Raw genomic sequence first — 21,049 nt, forward strand, 5'->3', positions numbered from 1 at the left:
TGGAAATGAAAGCTTTATGAAATTTCAAGTTTGCATTAAAATTTTTCACGTGCAGATCCATTATTAGATATTTAAAACATACTTTTTCCCCTCAGAAGGCGATCTTAAATGCTGATTGCTCGATTAGGCCATACACACCTACGTTATTTATTTGGGTGGAATACTGCATATCGGTGGTGAGGCAAATGTGAAAAAACAGTTCTGTTATGATACAAGTGACAAACATGACAAAAAGGCCATAGAACTGAGTGTCAGTTTGTCACTTACGCAGACACGGGAGGGTTTGATGTTTAAGAGAACGTGCATGTAATTAACTGGAAGTTCAGAAGATGGGTGAGAACTATTGCAGCGTCTCTGAGAGGGATTTTAAGAAACTTCCAGGATTTTTCGAGGCTGGTTGCAAAGCATATGGCTTTTCCCCTCGCTGGGAATAATGTAACATGAGCACTCCTCCTAAGATGAGATTTGTTTCCTGACACCCAAATGCATCGAGAGGCGGGGGAGTGAGGGAGAGCGGAGAGGAAAATTTATTCTCTGAAGTAATGGTCCAGGATGCGAGAGCAGAAGAGATGGGTGAAGGTAGAAGGTGGAGGCACGTGTGTGCGTGTGCGTGTACGACGGCCTGGTCTGCATTTAACTGATCTTTCTCAGATGAGAAAATTGAATGTATGCACGTGCCACGTATGTTACGTGGAAAAAGCTTTGGGATTGAAGGTAGAGCATCCATTTTGAAATTTGTGCTGGGGCCCCTGATTGCCCGGGGTGAATCTGTAAAATTATTAAATTCTCTGAATTGGGCTTATCTGTAAAAATATAAATAATAGAAGCATCTGCTTCCAGGATAGTTGTGGGAGTTGAGCGAGACCCGTGGGTATAAAAGTGCTTGAAAACTGTATTTATAGGGGTGGGGCAAAAGTAGGTTTGTCACTGTGAAATGACATAGTTTATTCTTGCATTAGTACTTATTAATTAATTGTATCATGTGTTTCCCCGCCCCCCCCCCATGCAAACAACTATAAACCTACTTTTGCCCACCCCTGTAGTTTAAGGCGGCGAGGAAACATCATTGGGTCGACCAGCTCTCCGTGCTGACCAGGCCTGACCAGGTCTTAGGCTGATCTGCTTCCCTCCAGAGTGGTCTTTGATGGGCACGTCTCCTGTCCCCTGTGGCCCAAGAACCGTGGTCGATACTTTACACGTTACTTTGGTCAGGGAGGAAGCAGGAAATAGTATGCAGCTGGGCACTTAAGTGTGGCAAGCTTGATAATTCTAACCTATCTGTTGCCAATCTGTGAGGAGCATGCTTAGTTTCCTCTACAGATGGCCAAGGCTTGTCTAAATAAACAAACGAACGACTGAAAACAAAAACACTGAATAATACTTTTCTTTGTCTCAAACGTCGCCTGTCACTAGCGCTCCTGCCTTGGCATTGACATTAATCTTAATTTCCTGGATTTTCGTTAAGGCTGGAGGAATCATCATTTGGCAGTAAATCCTTATAATTAATGATATAAATTCCATTTAAAAAAAGATTTCCAGGATATAACAGAACTCATTAATGTAATACATGAGTCAAACTCCAAGTTCTAGATTCTATACAGATCTCTTTCAAGAATATATTTTGTTGTTTTTATGTATGATTCACTGATAAATATCTAGCCAATTCTCCCATCAGAAATGGACTACGTTGCAAAGCATAAAATGAAGCAGTAGGTCAACAGTTATTTGAGACATTTGGGCTATGTGTACAGGCAATATATCTTCAAATGGCAGATCCAAGAATCGGCTTGGAGTCTCTCTAAGATTGGCCATGTGTTAAGTATTTGAATGAGAGGAGACAAAGTATTCGAAAGGTTTTCGTGCTTTATGATGGAGACTACATGAGTTCTAGGAGGCAAAAAGGAAGGACCGACACGTGGCAGTGCGCTCGAGAGCAGGGGCCAGTCTCAGATGACTTTGCCCCCCCATGTCTGGCACTGTGCCCGATTCCAAGAGGAGGCTCAGTAAATGTTTGTAAACGCACGGATGCCAGGCACTGTGGCCATCCCCTGACGTATGCGGCTCCTTAAACATTCACAGTAATCTCGCGCGGTCGCTGTATTGTCTCTGTGTCATAGATGAGAAAACAGCAGCTTAGGGAGCAACTCCCAACTTCAGGCAGGTAGACGGCGGGAGGGCCAGGATAGGAAGCCAAGCCTACCTGGCACCGGAGCCCAGGCTTTTCATCACGCTCCGTGGACCCTCCGATGTCCGAGGATTATGATTACTTCCGAACAATAGTCAGGTCCACGTGAGAGCCAGGGCCTCCCCGGGATGAGTCCCCAGCCGGAGGAGTGGGAGCCATGGCCCCGGGATGCCTGACCCGCCGAACGTGGCCTTTTGTTAAACTGTCAGTTCTGATTTCTGCCCTTTGAAGTAAAATGCGCAATAGTGAGAAAATACCGTATAATATACCATAACCTGGACTTGTCATTGGGACGGAAGGGAGAGGAAGGTCAGGGAGGAACACAGATAGTGACGTGGCCAAGCAGGGGCCTGGGCCAGATTTGTTACAGCAACCGGCAGCCCCCACCCCTGTGCCTCTTACCCTCTCTTAACTTCCCCTCTCAGTCATAAGGGGGGTAGAGAGGGTGATTCCCCCACCCAGTGAATGGTCTGTGTTGCATCCCTGCTCCGAATGTCCCCAGAGCGTCGCGATCCTACCAGGTTCTACTGGGGTGAAGTTCATCATGAACAGTAAGAAATGACCCCCAACCAAACGGTCCTGTTAAAACCCCAGCCTCTAAATTTGGAAGCAGCATACAGAACTGGGTACCACACTCCCCAACCCTAAGTTATTTCCCCCCCAACTCATTTGTGAGGGACGTCAGAGGGACAGTGCAGGATTAGTAATGCACTGTGGACTTGAGGGTTTATGTAAGAAACAGAAGGAAATACATGTTAGAAATTGGGACTCAGCTCTTAAATCCTGTGAAAATATAGCCTGTGGGAGGTCAGGATGGCAGAGACAGAGAGTATATTTAAGATAAGTCCGGCCCTGGCCTGCGTGGCTCGGTGGTTAGAACGTCGACCTGGGGACTAAAGGGTCGCGGGTTTGGTTTCCGTTCAAGGACATGTACCTGGGTTGCAGGCTCGATCCCTGGCCCCAGTTGGGAGGCACCCAGTTGACGTGTCTCTCTCACATCAATGTTTCTCTCTCTCTCTCTTTCTCCCTCCCTCTCTCCCCCACCCTTCCACTCTCTCTGGAAATCAGTGGAAAAAATATCCTCGAGTAAAGATTAATAAAAAAATATATATATATATAAGTCCAGGGAATAAGTACAGCGTCGTCAGAGGCCGGTGGGTAGCTGCGTTTGGTCTCCCAGGGAGCCCGCTAACACGCTGGAGGTGCAGCCTGGTGGGGGCCGCGCTCTCCCCCCGCCCCGCTGACCGGTGGTCAGGTCGGCCCGGGCGGGCAGATTGTGTGGAGTTGTCAAAGGTTGCTCTGCTCTCCAGCACTTGGCACCGGCCCCGCTGAAATGTGATGCCATTGGTTTTCAGTGAAGGTTCCTTTCTGCAGGGCTGCAAACCCGGATCAGCTGCTCCTGTGTATACACAACCCGGGAACAGACCAGCCAGCACATTTCCAGCAGCCTCTTTAACCCCGAGACTCTCCAGGACCTCCTCTGCACGCAGGAAGTTCCCTCCGCGGCTGTCAGATCGAGCACCATGCCCCTGTCATCAGATCCGAGCTAGGCTCCTTGCTGCACGGTGGAGAGGCTCCCTTAAGACATTTGTCCTTGAAACTGCACCAAACTCTTGGAAGAACCCAGAACGCGTGAGTATGTACGATTCAGGCGACAGTGCTGGGCTGAGCTGCAATCAACCTTTATACGGTATCCGATTAGCGGGGCAGGAGGGGTGTGTGTGTTTTTTTTTCCGACGACGTTAGGTTACATTCATTTTCAATTCGTTCTGAGGAGACAAATCAGCTGTAGCTTCTGATACAGTGACTTTGCAGTAGATGGGGTTGGAGTATGTTCGCTTTAACTATTTGCTGCTCTCACTTGGCATTTCCATCCAGTGATTTGGGGGGCGATTAGGGTGGGCGTTAAGCTGTAAAACTCCTACTTGTTTATTAGGGATGATAATTGTGGGTCATGTCCATCTCGAGAAACAAGTTCGCTCTGTTTGTAAAGAATTAACCACATACATGCATGGGCAGGAGAATGAATTTGTACCGTGGCTGCTCTGAGTCAAACATATTAGTTTGCAGTTTTAATTTACTCATATGGAGGAAATTCAGCTCCACGGAGATTTCTGTCTTAATTGATCCCTACCTACCCCGTGCTCTCTGCTTGGGTGTTTTACTGTCTTGCGTGAATGTCCTTAAGTTACTTGCTGGGATTGCAGTCTGGTTAAACCTGTGTGTAGGCACTCTTTCCATCCTCAGGACACTCCGGGGCAATAAGTGCTCACAAAATTGTGGTGTGTGTGTGTGTGGGGGGGGTGTTTTCAAGGGTGGTCGCATCACCCTCGGAAGCCCTTTCAGATGCACAGCGCGAATGGCTGTCAGACATAGACCACGGACTGAATATCCCGAGGCTCCAAGTCCAGCCTCAGCTCATCCACTTTTGTAACTCCAACCCAGAGAAGTCCGGGCCCCCTGCCTATCAATTTTTAATACGCACCGATACTTGCGTGTGTGAGATTAATTTCTCTCCGATTGGCCTGATTGATAGCCGGGTTGTGGTTTCCTAAGAGCTTGCTCCCTGAAACCCGGAGCGGAGCTGCATTCCATTTAACTAGTGAATGTGAAAGCGGGTAACCATGGATCCAGCCACCACCAACCGCCAGTGCAGCGACTTGTTGTAAACAATACAAATGAGCCAGGCGAGCAGAGGCAACCAGACATGAAATGATTTTAATAGAAATTACGGTAAAAGGTCATGTGATGTGCTATCGGCTTCTGTTCAGTTTTAAAGGGAAAGTCTTGCTTTTCTAGCTGCGCTTCCCCCCCCCCCAAACACATACCTGTCTCCAGTCAACCCAAGTCGCTGTGTCCACAGACTTGGCCGTCCCCACTCTCTGCTCCCATGGAGAAGGCTGGGCAGTGTGATTCCGGGCAGACTGTGGGGACTTGTGGATTTTCACAGTAAGTAGCTTTATTCTAGAAACTAAACGGGAATGTGGGGATCCCAGGGCTTCCTTCCTGGAAGGTCATGCTCCTGGTGGGCGAGCGGCCCCCTAGCTTTGAAGTGAGAGGGACAGGTCATTTTGTCCCTTGGCTTTTACAGGATACAACTGTCTTTTCTCTCCCTTCCGGAATCTCCGGAGTCTCGAATCCCGGTCTTTCTTTCTGAAAACTGTTATTTGCTTTCCAAGCAACTTCTCTGCAATATGGTAATGAGCCCATGCAGATAGATCCCCGGCCCCCCCCCCCCGGCCCTCTGACTTCCGCAGGCTCCGCACGATTATGTTCTTAAATTCGCCTTTAACCGAGAGATCTGAACAAGTTGTACCTCTGTTGAGTGCTCACCCGGTGGTTTGTTGGGTGTCCTGACGCCAGCTGTGTTTAGTCAAAGGAAATGAAGAGGGAAACTCTGGTTGTCCAACTGGGGAAACGGGGCACTGGGAAGCCAGACTTGGAGGGTGGACCTCGTCGGTACAGGAATGAAGGGGCTCGGAGTCGCCGTCTCAGACAGCCACGGGCACCAGGAGCGAGGCCTGCGTCTGACTGCCTTGTGTCTCAAGGTGAACCGGACCTGAACGGGCGTCTTGAGCCATGCCCCCCCCTCCCAGGACATGAAATAATTGTGTCATCCTGGAGCAGGAGGGAACGATGCATTTATATTTCGCCTCCTTTCTGACATTTGGATATTTCTCAATAGATGCATAGTTGTGCATTTGTAGATATCATACTGCATAACAGAAGCTCAGGTGTTTATATTTTTCTGTCAGTACCTCCACTATGATAAATTCAATAAAGCGTGAGGGTTATAAGGGAGAGGCTCAGGAAGGTGTAAGAGCACCCCTAATCTATACGTAAGGCTTGTATCTAGCAAACTCTTTCTTTAGACCTGCAAGTGTTAACAAAGTCCTCATGCGTAAGCCTCTTTTTTTTTTTTTTTTTTTTTTTTAACTTAAGCTTTTTAAGATGTTGGCGAGCCCGGCTGTGTTACTTAGACTGGAGAACTCGTCACGGTGTCACGGTTAGCTAGGGTCTCGTGGTGTGTTTGCTACTCTGATACGAACTTTGCCTTAAAAACAAACAAAAAAAATAAACTCATAATTCACGCTGGGGGAGGGGAGGAGAGGTAATTCGACGCTGACGTGGGGATACAAAGCTCAAGTGAGGGTTTGGGTAAATGATAGTAAAAGACATTATTTTTACTTCCCCTGGCCTGGGTTCTCCAAATCCAAGAGACAGGAATCAAGTATCAGCCTCAGCGGGGCTAGGAGGACAGTCTTTGGAGCCAGACCTGGGTGGAACGGAGTCTCTGCTCCGGCCCTCACTTGCTTCGTGACGTCACCTCTCTGAGGTAGGTCCCAGGCCCTCCTCTGTAGATTGAGGAGAGCAGAGCACCCCCGTGGGCAGGTGAAAGGCTTACATGAGGAAATTAATGCATAGATAGTATTCCCCAGTACATCTGGCATATTGCAGGTGCTTAATAAACTGTCGCTGGTTTTGACCGAGGAAACATATAGTGAGGTGGAGTCCTGCCCTAAGTGTTGGGTCCAAGAGAGACTCCGTTCACGTCATAGCTTGGTCCTGTGCTAGGGACAACCGTGCACTGCGGGAACGCGTCACCACTGGGAGACGGCGATTCGCTTTGTAGCATACTGCAGTGCTTTATGACATTTACCGAAAGCCAAATTGATATCTTACTACTGGACGTTTTTATTTTCATGGAAATTATTATCATTTTTTGCAACACAAAGCTATTTAGGGGAACCGATGACTTCGGTTTGTTAGTTTTGTGTTTAGGATCTGTGGTACTAGGGTATTGAGGTGATGTGCACTTTTTATCTGTGACTGGATTGCCCGAGTGCAGAGCAGATGGGACACGTGGAAGGCATCAGAAATTCATAATCGCACCCGTCCTAAAAGCTTAAAAATAGTGGTGGCCAGTTGTTCTCGAAGATGAGTGCGTGCACACCCGAGAGCGGTAATAACCAGTCGGCGGGTGGCATGGAGGCCACAGGCTGCCACGAGGCGGCTGCAGAGGATCGTCTGCACACGCGCGGGGCGTCCTCTGACCGTCCTGCCTCTCTCCCCTTCCCTGTCCTCTTCGGTCCCTCCCTCCGCCCGTCGTCCCCCCCTTTTCTGTCTCTGCATCCTTTGGCTCTCATACACCCGCTCCGCTACATAGTGTCTCCTTTTATTTTGTGAGCCAGAAAAGTTCAGAGAGAGAGGGACCTGAGACCGGATGGTCTTTTTATGTTGCCCTGGTTTTGGAAAGGGACACCTTCGGAGGAGCCGCAAGGCCCCGTCCTTTCTGCTGCTGTCGGGGGACGGGGCATGGTCCCCGGAGATGCCCCGCAGCGAGCGAGAGCTGACACCCCAGCCCCCTGCGCCCTGGGATGGACGGCTTCTCCGTGGCCTCCCAGCAGCTGACCCCCGTAAGGACTGAATCAAAGCCGTGGAGGGGTTCAGTCGGATGGGTCTTGGCCTACAGTTGGGTTTTTGGCAGCGGCGTGTGGAAGGCAGTGCATTCTTCAAGAGGGCAGGAGTATTCTTTTCCAGAAAGGAATGAGTAGGAGGTGCCAGCAGATATCTCTGGAGAGGGACCCTTGTTTATCCACGGGACCGCTCAGGCGGGGACAGCTGCTGGGGGATGACTTTCTCACACTTCCAGCCAATCTTCTAAACCGTCCTCGACCGGTGGTCCAGCCGGTGGGGAGCACACTGATGCGCGGGTTCCTCTCGCCTTCCAAGGGCAGAGAGAAAAGCCTGTGATTAGAATGGAAAACATGGGCATGACAACAGGTATCTGTTATTCTCTGTAGTTAGAAGATTTTCCCCATGCTCTTACTCCCCTCCCCTTTGGCAGCCCTCCATCAGCTTGTTCTCTCTCTGTGGGTCGTCTTCTGTTTTGTTTTGCTTACTCTCTGGCTTTGTTTTTCTTAAATTCCACATATAAGTGAAATCACACAACACTTGTGTTTCTCTGTCTGACTTATTTCACTTAGCATCATACCCTGCAGGTCCATCCGTGTTGTTGCAAATGGTAAGATTACACCTTTTTCTTTTTTATGGCTTAGTAATATTACATTGTATATACGTTCTATTTCTTCTTCCTCTATCTTAGTAATATTACATTATATATATGTTTTCTTCATCTATCTTAGTAATATTACATTGTATACATGTTCTATTTCTTCTTCATCTTAGTAATATTACATTGTATATGTTTTCTTCGTCTATCTTAGTAATATTACATTGTATATATGTTTTCTTCATCTGTCTTAGTAACATTACATTGTATATATGTTTTATTTCTTCTTTATTTATCTAAGTAATATTACATTGTATATGTTTTATTTCTTATCTATCTATCTATTTATCTATGGACACTTAGGTTGATTCCATATCTTGCCTATTGCAAGTAATAGCGTAATGAACATAGGGGTGCATATGTCTTTTTTGAATTAGTGTTCTTGTTGTCTTGAGATAAATACCAAGAAGCAGAATGGCTGGGTCACGTGGCTGCTTTATTTTTCAATCGTTGTAGGCACCTCCGTGCTGCTTTCCACGGTGCCTGCCCCAGCTCACGTTCCCGCCAGCGGTGCCCGGGGGCTCCCTTGCTCCACACCCTCGCCGGCACTTGTTGTTTGTGGATTTGTGGGTGGCGGCCACTCTGACAGGTGCCAGGTGATGTCACTTTGCGGTTTTGATTTGCGTTTCCCTGATGATTAGTGAGGTCGATCATCTTTTCGTATGTCTACTGGCCACCTGTGTGCCCTCTTTGGAGAAACAGCGTTTTTTGGAGTGAAGACAAACAAAGACATAGACTAAGGGAGAGGGCAGAGGGCAGGTGCGCCGCCCGGCATGGGGACAGATGAAGTTAGAACCATATTTCCACTTTTTCACGTGTTAACACTGGAGATTTTTGAAAGTCCTGTTGAGCTTTTGCAACTCTGGGCGTAAGTTAGATGAAATCTATATGTAGGAGACTATAGGTGGTTAATATTTAATGCTTTTTACATAAAGTAGTTTTCACTTCTCCTTGGATTGATTTTCCAAAAAAATAAATAAAAATCTTGGGCTAAAATAAGTCGTTTTCTTTCTAATTTTGCAGATAAAGACACTGAGTTATGCACAGATTTATTTCCCTGTGATCATAGCAACTTACAGTAGACACGAGAGTCATCCTCTGGTCTTTGACCCTCCGGAGAAAGATGCTTCTCTGTAATGTGAGGACACCTTCTAATTGGTGTGGTTATCACGCCATCAATGTCTAAGAACTTGGGGACACCCGGATGGAGGACAGTCACACCTGTGTATACAATGGGAGCCTTTCTGGGAAATGGAAACGCACTAGAGGGTGATCCTCTCACGCAGGCCCTGCACTCTCCTTCAGGCCTGCAGTACCGGCATCTGGGATGTAAGGAATGATGCAGGGACTAAGGTGTATGACATTCTAGTTTCCCCAGGAATCCGGGCTGGGCCCTGGAGAGAATCCTGTGCCCCTGTGCTTGAGCTCCCTGGGGCCCACCAGATGCTGTGGGTCTGCCCCAGACGTTTGCCTGCTGCCCCCCGGCGTGTCCGACTGGCACTCTGTCTGTACAGCAGATGGAGTTCCCCTCCTGGAGGTGCTTCCCGCCCTCCTGTTTGCTTTGAGGATGTGGGTTTGGGTAAGTTCAGGGGAGCGGGAAGAGAGGAGGGACCAAACTGTTGTGTGAGAAGTAAGATGCAGTCCCAGGCAGAGTGGACAGAGGGAGATGGGAAATCCTTTCATTTTCAAGGTTAATGCCAAGGTCAGAACACCTTCTAAAATCAGTTCAAGCAGAAGCCCTGAAGTTAGGCCACCAGGCAAAGGCCCCAAGATCCTTCTTGGGGAAAATAAAATACATGGTAGCTGCCCAGTTAGCACCTTTCCGTGCTTAGATGAAGTAGGTGGAGAGGAGGGATTGAAACGGGGGGAAAGGGATGGAACCGTACATATGACCGGCTTTTGAAAAAAAGCTGCCTGAGAATAACTGTGCTTGTTGTGATGAATAATTGTCTGATCGCGTCCGCTGAAATAACATGCGAGAATGACCCCCTTCCGCGGTTTCTCTGCATTTAAGTATATCTTCTAATAACGCATGATATTTGTGTAGTGAAATTTTATGGAGTCACAAATTATCATCTTGGTTTTACAGCTGAGTTAACTCAGCAAGATTAAGTGGCTTCTTCACAGTAACACAGACTATTCAAAAGAGAGCAGAAGACTAGAAATTAGGTTTTGGGACATCTCGGTCCGGATTGATTCTGCCTCTTAGAGACGCCAGTCTTGGAAGGGGGTTGGCGCAGGGTAGGACTAGAGGCTGAGTGTAAAGAAAGTTAGGAAGGGGAAGAAATGTTAGAAGAAATAAGTTAATGTCGGTGTTTTTTTTGTGCTGGGTGTGGTCGCTATGATTACAAGATGGTGCGAAAATTCTGAATTTGTATTTGTCTGAAAAAATGATGGAGAAAAGGCAGGGAGAGGGGAAACGCCGCCCCCCCCCCCCCCCCCCCCCCCAGTCTTCAGGCTTTCCCCTCTGTCTGAGTTCAGGCAGAGGTGCAGGAGTCAAATCTCTGCTCCTTAGAAGGTGGCGCTGAGGCGGCTCTAAGCAAGGGGAATGGCCTTGTCCATGGAAGCCGAGTTCCCGTGTTTATCTGCAGTCCCCCCACTTTACCATGTCATCTCTGTCAGTGCTATTGTCTTAGACGTGAAGGGACATGCCCTGGCCGGTGTGGCTGGGCGTTGGCCCTGGCACCGAAAGGTTGCAGGTTCGATTCCCGGTCAGGACCCAGGCCCGGCTTGCAGACTTGATCCCCAGTCGGGGGCGTGCGGGAGGCAGCCGACGGTTGTTTCGCTCTCACATCGCTGTTTCTCTCCTTCTGTCTCCCTCTCCCTTCCTCTCTCTCTTAAAAAAAAATAAAAAATCAGTTAAAAATCTTTAAGAAAAAGCGGAAGGACGACTAAATGAGATCCCTACGTGGGCAGACAGCGCAGCGTTCCTTCACCGAAGCGGTGCGTGTCCCCGCAGCGTGAAACCGCGCAGGCCCGATGCTTGGTTCAAATACGGCGTCTTTTCCTCCCTTTGAAAGGAAGCCTCGTGAGCCATGTGGATATTAGAAGGTGACGTGAGTGTGTGTGCTCTCTCCCATGAGCCCTGGGTTACTAATACCCAAGCGCAGCTCCGTGCTGTACGGCGAATTTATGGGCTTGGCTTAAGTCTAAGACGGCGATTTTCCACCGGTGAGCTGCAAGAATTTTTAAAACATGCAGCACCTGACTGTTTAGTCAAGGCCACTGACCTCTTTTTACCTTAGATTGTTGAAAAAAAACACGACAACCGCCAACGCAACAATCGCCGTCCTGTGTCAATGAATCAAAATTATACCTATTTTTTTTTTTTTTTTGGTCAGATCTGCAGAAACAGCATTTTTTTGGTGTGCCGCCGAATTTTAGTAAATAGTTCATGTGCGCCATGGGGGGAAAAAGGTTGAAGGCCACTGTTCTAGTTCGGTGATAGAGAAAGTATGTATTTGGTAATGGCCCTGAAATCGTCGAGGTGACCGTCGTTCCAGGAGGAAGCCCGTTCAGACTATTGGCGATGCTTCCCAAGCGCAGTAGGTGAGCTTTAGCACGTGCAAAAAGGTGCCATACAGATGTCAGCCTTTGGCCTTCAGACCATCACGGACCAGTCGCAGCTGCCCCCTGCTGTTTCAACGTTATGTTTAGGACGTTCAGCTGTGAGTCCTGACACACGCTCGAAATCAACGCGGTCCGCCTCGGTGCTGTTGGTACGCGAGAGCCTCGCTCTGTGTTTCCCTCCCTTGGATTACCTCATCATCAATTTAATTTGAGTAGAGCTTCACTTTGATAGTCCTAAAAATCAGAGGGAGACACTGCCTGCGTGCATTTGCCACGTCACGCGGACACAGTCCACAGTGAAAGTAAGAGATAGAAGATCAATTCGCATGGAGCTCATGGTGCCAAGCTTTTAGGGCTGTGCTGTAGGAACTTGGTAATTATTGTGGGTAATCTTGCAGAAAATTAAATGTGGAGTTTGCATAGGGGAGGAAGTTTGGACTAGGGGGTTCTCTGTACCTTGTTAGTACCAAGCACCTCACTGGCCCACCCCCCAAGGCTTTGGGTCTCACTTCAGCGCCAGCAACATGCCGTTTGTGGCGTGAGTGCAATCGGGCGGGAGCCCACCGCCTTACGTTGGGGGGTGTTTTAGGGAACCGCGCCTGTGGCTGACTGGCCTGTTTCAAGTGGACTCCAGATTAGTGGCTCTCAGCTGAGAGCCAGTGTGACCCCCAAGGGACATTTGGCAAAGTTCGAAGACATGTTTCATTATCATAGCTGGGGAGAGGGTGCTCCTGGCGTCTAGTAAGTAGAGACCAGGACGCTGCTAAACATCCTAGGCCTCCTAGGGCAGCCCCCATGCAACAGAGAATTGTCCAACCCAAACGTCAGCAGCGCTGAGGTCGGGAAGGCTCGCTCCACACTCTTCCAGCGTTTACAAGGTAAGGAAGGGACAAAGGAGGTGGCTTCGGTATTTTCAGACGTTTCTAAATGGGCTGATTTCATGGTTAGCGTTTTCCCAATGGGACGCAGAATAAAGATGAAAAATACGAACACGTCCCATGTTCGCTGTAAAAAAATATTCGGGATGCAAACAGGTGTTGTGACTAACTGAGCTGCTTACAACAGTCGGCATCCCAACAATATCAATATCCATAGAGAGCTCGCTGTGCACCAGCCAGAGTGTCTGTCCATTTACTAAGTTAGTCCTCAAAGCACCTGCATAGAGGAGGCCCCGTGAGCGTGACCTTCAGAACCCGGACGCTTCAGTCCTTGTGTCCATATGAGTAAGGGGGGCTCCTGGCCGCAGGTGTGAGGAACAGAGTGGAGACGGTATGTTTGGAAAGAAGACAGCTTTCTTTTTTTTTATTTTATTTTATTTTATTTTATTTTATTTTATTTTAATATATCTTTATTGATTTCAGAGAGAGGAAAGGAGAGGGAGAGAGAGAGAGAGAAACATCAATGATGAGAGAGTCATTGATCGGCTGCGTAGCCCGCAACCCGGGCATGTGCCCTGACCGGAAATCGAACCCCGATCGCCCGGATCCTAGGTCGACGCTCAACCGCTGAACCACGCTGGCCGGGCTGGCTTTCTTTTTCTAAATGCCCCTGGTTGCTCAAGTCTCTGTCCTACGGTGCAATTATCTATCGCCCGAGAGCGTCTCTGGGAAGCTAGGGCTGCCACCAGAAACCAGGTTGACATCTGCTTACAGAGCAAGAAGCAGAGAAAGGCTTGGTAACTCCCCGCTTGCCGGTTCTGTACCAAAAACAATGGTTATTGTTTCCTCTCCAATAACCATTCTCGCTGCACCGGCCTTCAGGTTGTGCGTAAACGATAGAGAACGGCCGGTCACATGGGGGGCCGCCCCCATCCCCTGGTCCCCTGTCTCATCCTGGAGTGTACAGTGGGATAGGAAGCTCTCTCCCTTTAAAATATCACCATCGGGGTGGGTTTGAGCCACTAAAACCTCGTGTTGGAAAGGTGAAATTTCTCTAGGCAAACCTCCCGGGAGGTCCTTCAGGAACACATCGAACAATGGAGTTTTCCCTGGAAATGCTACATCGGATGTCACCCTCCCAGTGGGATTTGTGTGGGACGGGGGAAGCCAGCTCCGTCCGCTGCGTTCACACCGACCGGGGGTGTTGGGTCCCAGGATTTAAGTTTGTCCCGGCCGGACGTCTTACCTTTGCCGAACCCGTCTATTGTATTAAACCTCCGTGGCCATCAAAAACCAGAGAGGAAAGCATCACAAATCACTAGAAATGCATCAGCATTCTGAGCGGCAGAATTTATGGGGCACTAATGGATATCCTGAGCTATTTATCTTTCCAGTAGCTGTTGAAACACCTCTGCCTTTTTCTTACTGTAAAAGGCCTCTCCATCACCGAGCTCACGGGGTCCCCAACTGGGACTGGAGTTGGAGGAAAGGGCCCTTCTGGTCCCGTTTTCTTTCATCTCGTGGTCTCTTTGCTTTTTTTTTGCCTCTTTTTGTCTTTGAAAACCCAAACTAGAACACAGGAAGGATATATTCAAGTTTGGGGAGTCTGTACAAAGACTGATAGGATCGGGGTAGAGCGTGGAATAGAAAGAGGCCCGATCACATATTCTGTTTCCGGGGACCGAGGGCATTCATAGCAGGCTTTCCCGGCTGGTGTGGTTCAGTGGTGGAGCCTTGACCTGTGAACCAGGTCACTGTTTGATTCCCGGTCAGGGCTCATGTCCAGGTTGCGGGCTCAATCCCCAGTAGGGAGCGTGCAGGAGGCAGCCGATCAATGACTCTCATCATTGATATTTCTCTCTCCCTCTCCCTTCCTGTCTCTGAAAACTACAAACAAAAACAAACAAAACCCCCATGTATTCCTAGCAGCGTTCTGGGCCTGCAGGCCGATTCCTACCTGCAGTTCAGGTAGGCTGTTTTTTTTTTGTGTTTTTATTTATTTATAAAATATATCTTTATTGATTTCAGAGAGAGGAAAGGAGAGGGAGAGAGAGACAGAAACATCAACGATGAGAGAGTCATTGATCGAGCCCACAACCCCGGCATGTGCCCTGACTGGGAATCGAACCCTGGTCGCCTGGATCGACGCTCAACCGCTGAGCCAGGCCCGGCCGGGCCAGGTAGGCTGTTTTGTCCAACCAGCTCCAGCAAAGCATACGGAAGGCTCATGGTTTGCAGGATGCCCGACGCTTGGCGCATGTCGGCTTCGGTCCTTCCCAAGCTCCTGGCCTCCCGCCCTCCTGTGCCCCGTGGAGGCGAGGCCTGACATGCAGGTAATCTATTCTGGGCTTTGTGTATTTTGTCTGTTTTCCATCTCGGGAGATTAAATGATATAAAATATGGAAAACGTATTTGGACAGCCCCAGAGGTAATGGGTGAAGGGTTGGGCGGTTGCCGGGGTCATACCGCTGGACATACCGCTAGAGTCTTAGGAGACTGAACTTAGCGCTTTGTAAAAAGCGTAGTCCAAGGGCCACAGATTTAGAATCTCCTCCGTGCTCATTACAGTGCAGCCCAGTGGTTTGGACAAGCACCTCTAGAGGTTGGGATCCAGTAACCTATATTTTTAGAACCACCTCATGTGACTTTCCTAGACTGGATTCGGAGTTCGAAGAGCACTGGGTCAGCCAGCGGCTCCCTGGCCCTGCAGCGGAGCGAGGTCGGCACAGCTGTGGCTCCGCCGGCTGAAGGTGCTCCCAGGCCCGGGGAGCCTGGGCTCGAGTCAGCCGCTCCCTCTCCCTCTCTCAGTTTACCAGCAGCCCCGCGAGGTGGGGCGACCCAAACGATGTGATAATGAGGCCCGAGCAGAGGTCACGGGATTGTTAACATGTGTGAGGAGATTGTGGGGCTTAGCCTTTGGGGCGAGGGAAAGGTTAGCGCACCAACTGTGTCCACACTTCAAAGCGCGCGGCTCGTTTGCCGAGCTAACTTAATTATCCGCGCTGGTGATACCTCCGACGGACACGTCTATCCCCCAGATCCGGTTGCTTCACAGCGGGAGGCAGCGGGAGGGGGTGGTCCGCTTGCCAACTTCCTAAAATGCTTTTTAGAGTCAGCTGGGCCGCTCAGCCTTCTCTTGCTCTTGGATTAAATGTAAAAATAACTATGGAAGGCACATCAACCCTCTTTCCCCCGGCTGCTGAAGCGGCAGTCTCCTGTGCTTTTTCTAGAACCCATTAGAGAGGGAGGGTGTGAGGGGTTAGCAGCGCGTCAAACCCCGAAGGCCCACGTCGGGCCGTCTTGCCGGGGGAGGAAAGAGCCGGTCGGTCGGGGAATCGCCGGTTAGGCGGCGGAGCCGCGTTTGTTCCCACTCTCCTTGGTGTTCCTCCCTCTCTGCAGCCAAATGAACGTAACGTGCTTGACGCCTTCCCCAGAAGCCCGGAAGGGAAAGAAATACAACCCACGCCAGGGGGTGTTCTCATTGCCAAGGCAGGAAAGTGTTGGATGTTAAGAAACGTTTGAGGCTGTCGACGGAAGGGAAGGTGTTTGTCTCTACCTGGTTTAGGCTGATCCAAACCAGCCCGGTGCCTGGTACCAGGAAAACAGCAGCCGGTTGGCAAACGCTTTTCAAAGAAGACTTCGGCCTCTGCCCCTCCCCGTCCATGGGAGCTCTTGAGAGCGGATTTGCTCGGCCAGGGGCTGCTGTCGTTTTTGTTTTTTTTCACCTTCTCACAAGGAGCATTTTTTAGCTCGTGTACCTGAGTGGTGGGCATTATTTTTTGTTTTGTTTTTTTAAATTACTGTTTTTTTTAAAATTTCAATTACAGTTGACAATGTTCTATCATTAGTTTCAGGTATACAAAATATTGTGTAAACATTTATACCGCATATGAGGTGGTCACCCCAATAAGTCTAGTACCCAGCTGACCTCAGGCCTGGTCATTACAATATTATCGACTGGATTACCTGTGCAGTACTTTATATCCCCGTGACTTTTTTTATAACTGCCAATTTGTACTTCTTAATCCCTTCCTCTTTTTCACCCATTCCCTCCAACTGCGCTCCCATCTGAAAACCATCCAAATGTTCTCTATCTCTGAGTCTGTTTCTGTTTTGTGTGTTCATTTGTTTTTTAGATTCCACATGTGAGTGAAATAATACGGTATTTGTCTTTGTCTGACTCATTTCATTTGGCATAATCCCCCCTAGATCCGCCCGTGTTGTGGCACATGGCCACACGTCAGCCTTTTTTATGGCTGCGTAATATTCCATTGTATATACGCACTGCTTCTTTATCCACTCACCTGCTGACAGGCACCTAGGTTGCTTCCTTCTGATCTTGGCTGTTATAAACAATGCTGCAGAGTACACAGAGGGGCAGATATCTTTTCAAATTAGTGTTTGGGATTTCTTCGGATCAACACTCCAAAGCAGAATTGCTGGATTGCACGGGGGTTCTAGTTCTAATTTTGTGAGGATTCTCCATACTGTTTCCCCTAATGGCTGCACCAGTTTGCAATTGGTGGCCTTTGTTTTTGGAGCCCCCGATCTTTTGACTTCTTCCAAGTGGTGGGACCTGACAAGTAAAGAGACGGGATTACCCAAACCCCTCCGGGCACTGGAATTGAATACGGTGCCCTGTTCTTTAGCATCAAGACCTGCCCTGCTGTTGAAAAGCTAGGGTGTTTAATAGGCAGAGACCAGGGGAGAGATTTTCAGCCTTTCATCTTTTTCGCCCTCGTAACGTCTCTCACACGGTGCGCCACAGCCTTCAAAACGCGGTCATTTTCATGATGAAAACGCTGCGGAGAGTGCTGAAGCGTCGCACCAAACCAGCTGTGGCATCCTGCGTGACTTTCCCAATATTAATACAAATAGAATTAATTCGCACGCCGGGGGTGTCTCAGGAACCCATTTTAGGTTGGCGCCGAGCTTGGGTTTGCAATTTCCCCGTGACTGCCCAGGTTGAAAAACTGTTTGCTAACCAGGCCGGAGCAGGACAGCGAGTCTCTAAAGTCACTCCAACTAATTTATTCACTAACATTTGATTTTAACTCGAGGCAAACCTGGGTTCCAAAGCCAGGTGGCTGTTTCCTGTCCTTGGTTAGCAGGAAGGTTGCAGCAAAAGTTATACCTGGCGTTTCACTCTTAATTTGGAGGGAAAAAGAGCCAAGGTGATGTATTTATCGTCGGTGGATTATTTAATGACACAATTCCTTAGTTCATTAAGGATTTAGCCTGGGTTTCAAATGACATCTGGTTTGTAGACACAGCAAAGAGGATACTGACTCCGGGTATCTCCCGTTAAATTTAGTTTGTGGCTGGGGTAAGACTCCCGGCGTGTCTCTGGCCCTCCCTGGCCTTGTCTTTCTATCTCCGTGCAGTGGATTTAATAAAGAAACTACCTTGGAGTAATAATTCCAACAAGCCCTGGACATTCCTTTGGGGGAAGAGAACTGACCTATTCCTGTTTTTAATAAAACCTCGGTGAATTTGGGCTCTTCTGCAGTCTGGTGCCACTGTCTTTTTATTTCATATTTAAGGGTGGGCTGAGCCCATTTGTTTCTTGTGAATTGGGAGCCTGAAAGTCGTCCTGGGGAAAAAACGGCTCTTGTGAGGTTTGTATTACTCGTGTGCCTGCTGAATTGGGTCCTTATTTACACGCATTTAGCTGCCTGGATTTGTCTGATCTCTGTTTGGTGTCGTGTTTTTTTGTGTGTGTCATTAGATTTTGTTATTTATCTGTGATTTAATAGCCCACCTGTCTCTAAAAGAACTGGGGAGCAGAGCGTTCGGAGCACGGGGCTGAGTTCTGCTCCCGTGCCTGGCAGGCTGTTTTCTCCTAACTGTGATGCTGGCAGTTTAAAAACCTTCTTTTTTCGTCTTTGTCTCGAATGAGGAGCATTTTACAGATTATTAACCGCTGGAAATCCCACTGGATGGATAATTTGGAATGGGAGAATTTAAGACTTTTTGGGGGGGCGTGTGGGGGGAAAAGAACAAATCCACAAAATCTCTTAGGATCATTCTTTATAGTCATTAAAAGTATTTGGCATGCTAAATAAAGCAGCCTATCCATGAACGTGTGATATATTTTAAAATGGAATAACGGGCATAAAATGATCATTGCTGAGGGATGTCTTCCCCACAGTCTCCAGAAGGTAAATTTGTTTCGATTGCTCAGGTGCACTCGGAGCCGCTTATTCCCTTGCATCTCTCCGTCTCTCTAGCGTTCAGTGTCGTTTTGATTTTATAACTCGAAATTGACTCTCTTTCTCCTGAGTCCTACCATGTTCCCCGAGAAAAAAGAGTAATTTAGATGCTTGAAAAGGCAAAAAGCTGCGGATAAGCTTAATTTAGTATGTATGACCCAGCGAGCAAGCGGGTTTTTCTGTGAGGCCCCAATAAGCAGGATGAGTGTGGCTTCACCCCGATAACGGCACCGGCCCAGCTTCTCTTCCCCCACCCAAGGCTACGGTTTGGTGGCCGGGGCTTATTTCGCGCCGTCTTCCCTCAGCTCCCTCGGCTTCATGATACAAGCGTGGGACTCAAGTCCGTGATGGAGACGTTAAGAAGTTCAGAGGAAAGGGGAAGCCCTGTAAGTGGATCTACCTTAGCTTCCAATTAAGTACAACTCTGCAAGGACTTCTGTTGACCTTGACCTTCACAGTATGACCTTAATCATTTCCTAGCCTCCTTTCCACTTTAACCATGTGCTTGGCTTTGCCTTCTCGGTAGGAGATTGGATGGCAGGGAGGAACTCATAGTCTTTTTAATTATATATATATATATATATATATATATATATATATATATATATATATATGTATATGTTATAAATAAAACAGAGAAAACTGCATGAATCAAATGCAAGTCCTGATGTGCTGTATATTTATATATTGTATATACATTGTATAAAACATGTGTACTTATATATATATATTGTATATAATATACTAGCCAGGACAAGAAGTAGAATTTTGCTACTGTGTAAACCTCTCCATATCCCTCATCCAATTACAAGTCTTTGTATTCTCGATAAGTAACCACTATCCTATTATAATAGTCACTTTGTTACATTTTTAGAAATACATTTATCACCCAGTGTGCCTCCCCAAAACCATGTTTTAGTCTTGTTCATTTAAAAAATCGTTAATAGTTATTTTGTTTCATATTTTATGAACTTATGAGTTCATATTGAGACTCCCATTAAAATGTGAGATTACAGAGTTTTATTTAATGTCTGCTGCAGAACATTGATGTATCCTTCCCTCCCCAAGAATCTTGATATTGTTTTTTGGGGGTCAGTATTGTTAAGTACCTGGTTTTCAATGTCATTTTAAGTTGTTTTTTTTTTAATATTTCAGGAAGATTTTTGAATTATAGTTATCAGTACTGTATTGGTTATGTCCCCTCACCTCGGTTTCTTCTTCAGGATCTCTTGTGATCCAGATGTTCAATTCTTCTGACAATTTTTATTATCTGTGTCTTGTCTTCAAACTTTTTAATCTATTTTATTTTTTTTAGTTTTCCTTCTTTTTGCCGTTTGTGTTTATTAAGGGATTATCTGTTGTGTTTTCTTGTTTCTAGTCTAGTTGGCATTTACGAAGTGAATTTCCCTTTTACTTCCCATTCTTTTCTGAGTCCTGTCACCCAGTTTCTGAGATCTTTACACCTGATTCCAATGTTCTTTCCGTTTTGAAATGATAAGTAAAGTTTTGACCGCTTTTGTGAGAATGTCTGCAATATGCTTCTGTTATCTCCAGGGGTGTCTTCTGCTCTTTTTTTGTTTTTGTTTTTAAATAATCATAATAATGCTTATGGAATTTGACCTTGATACTTTTCTGTTGTTCATTTTTATGTGAAATTAATTCTCCTGGCCTTTTAGAAAGAGGTAAGATTCAGAAAATCTAACTTCACAGAGCTTTCTCCTGTGTGCCTGTGCATGTGTGTGCGTGCTTGTGTGTGTGCACACATATGTGGTATGATATTAAAAAATATGGCAGATTCTTTTTGGGATTCCCTCCCTGACTTTGATGTAGGCCTTGCCTTTCTTTCAGATCTCTTCTTCCATGCTGCCCAAACCCGAGGCCACTCACAATAGTTTCTCATGGGTGGGGACTTACTCTGCCCGGGAGCCCTGGCGGCTTGACAGTCTGTGGGGACTAAAATGCTCTACCCCTTTCAGTCCAACTTACCAAGGGCCCTGCGCACTCAGGTCTTAAAAAGGGCAGAACACCTCCCGGGTGTAGTCTTGTTCCAAGCCGACCCCCTGAACTTTCCGGTGAGTACTCGTGACTGTTTGGGGGGTTGTCCTGTTCTCAAGTTCATTACTGGCGGTGG

General features: G+C 47.6%; 1 protein-coding gene across 1 annotated transcript in view; it reads left to right on the top strand.

The window, feature by feature from the left end:
• Positions 1–3,661: 3,661 nt before the first annotated feature.
• ESRRG (estrogen related receptor gamma) overlaps positions 3,662–21,049 on the top strand; it is a 362,114-nt gene continuing 344,726 nt past the window's right edge. Inside the window, exon 1 of the mRNA XM_016221218.2 lies at positions 3,662–3,817. The gene's annotated coding sequence lies outside the window, so the exon portion shown is untranslated. The remainder of the gene's footprint in view (positions 3,818–21,049) is intronic.

The sequence above is a fragment of the Miniopterus natalensis genome, chromosome 21 (genome assembly GCF_054644295.1).
Source record: "Miniopterus natalensis isolate mMinNat1 chromosome 21, mMinNat1.hap1, whole genome shotgun sequence".
In the NCBI taxonomy this organism is placed as follows: Eukaryota; Metazoa; Chordata; class Mammalia; order Chiroptera; family Miniopteridae; genus Miniopterus; species Miniopterus natalensis.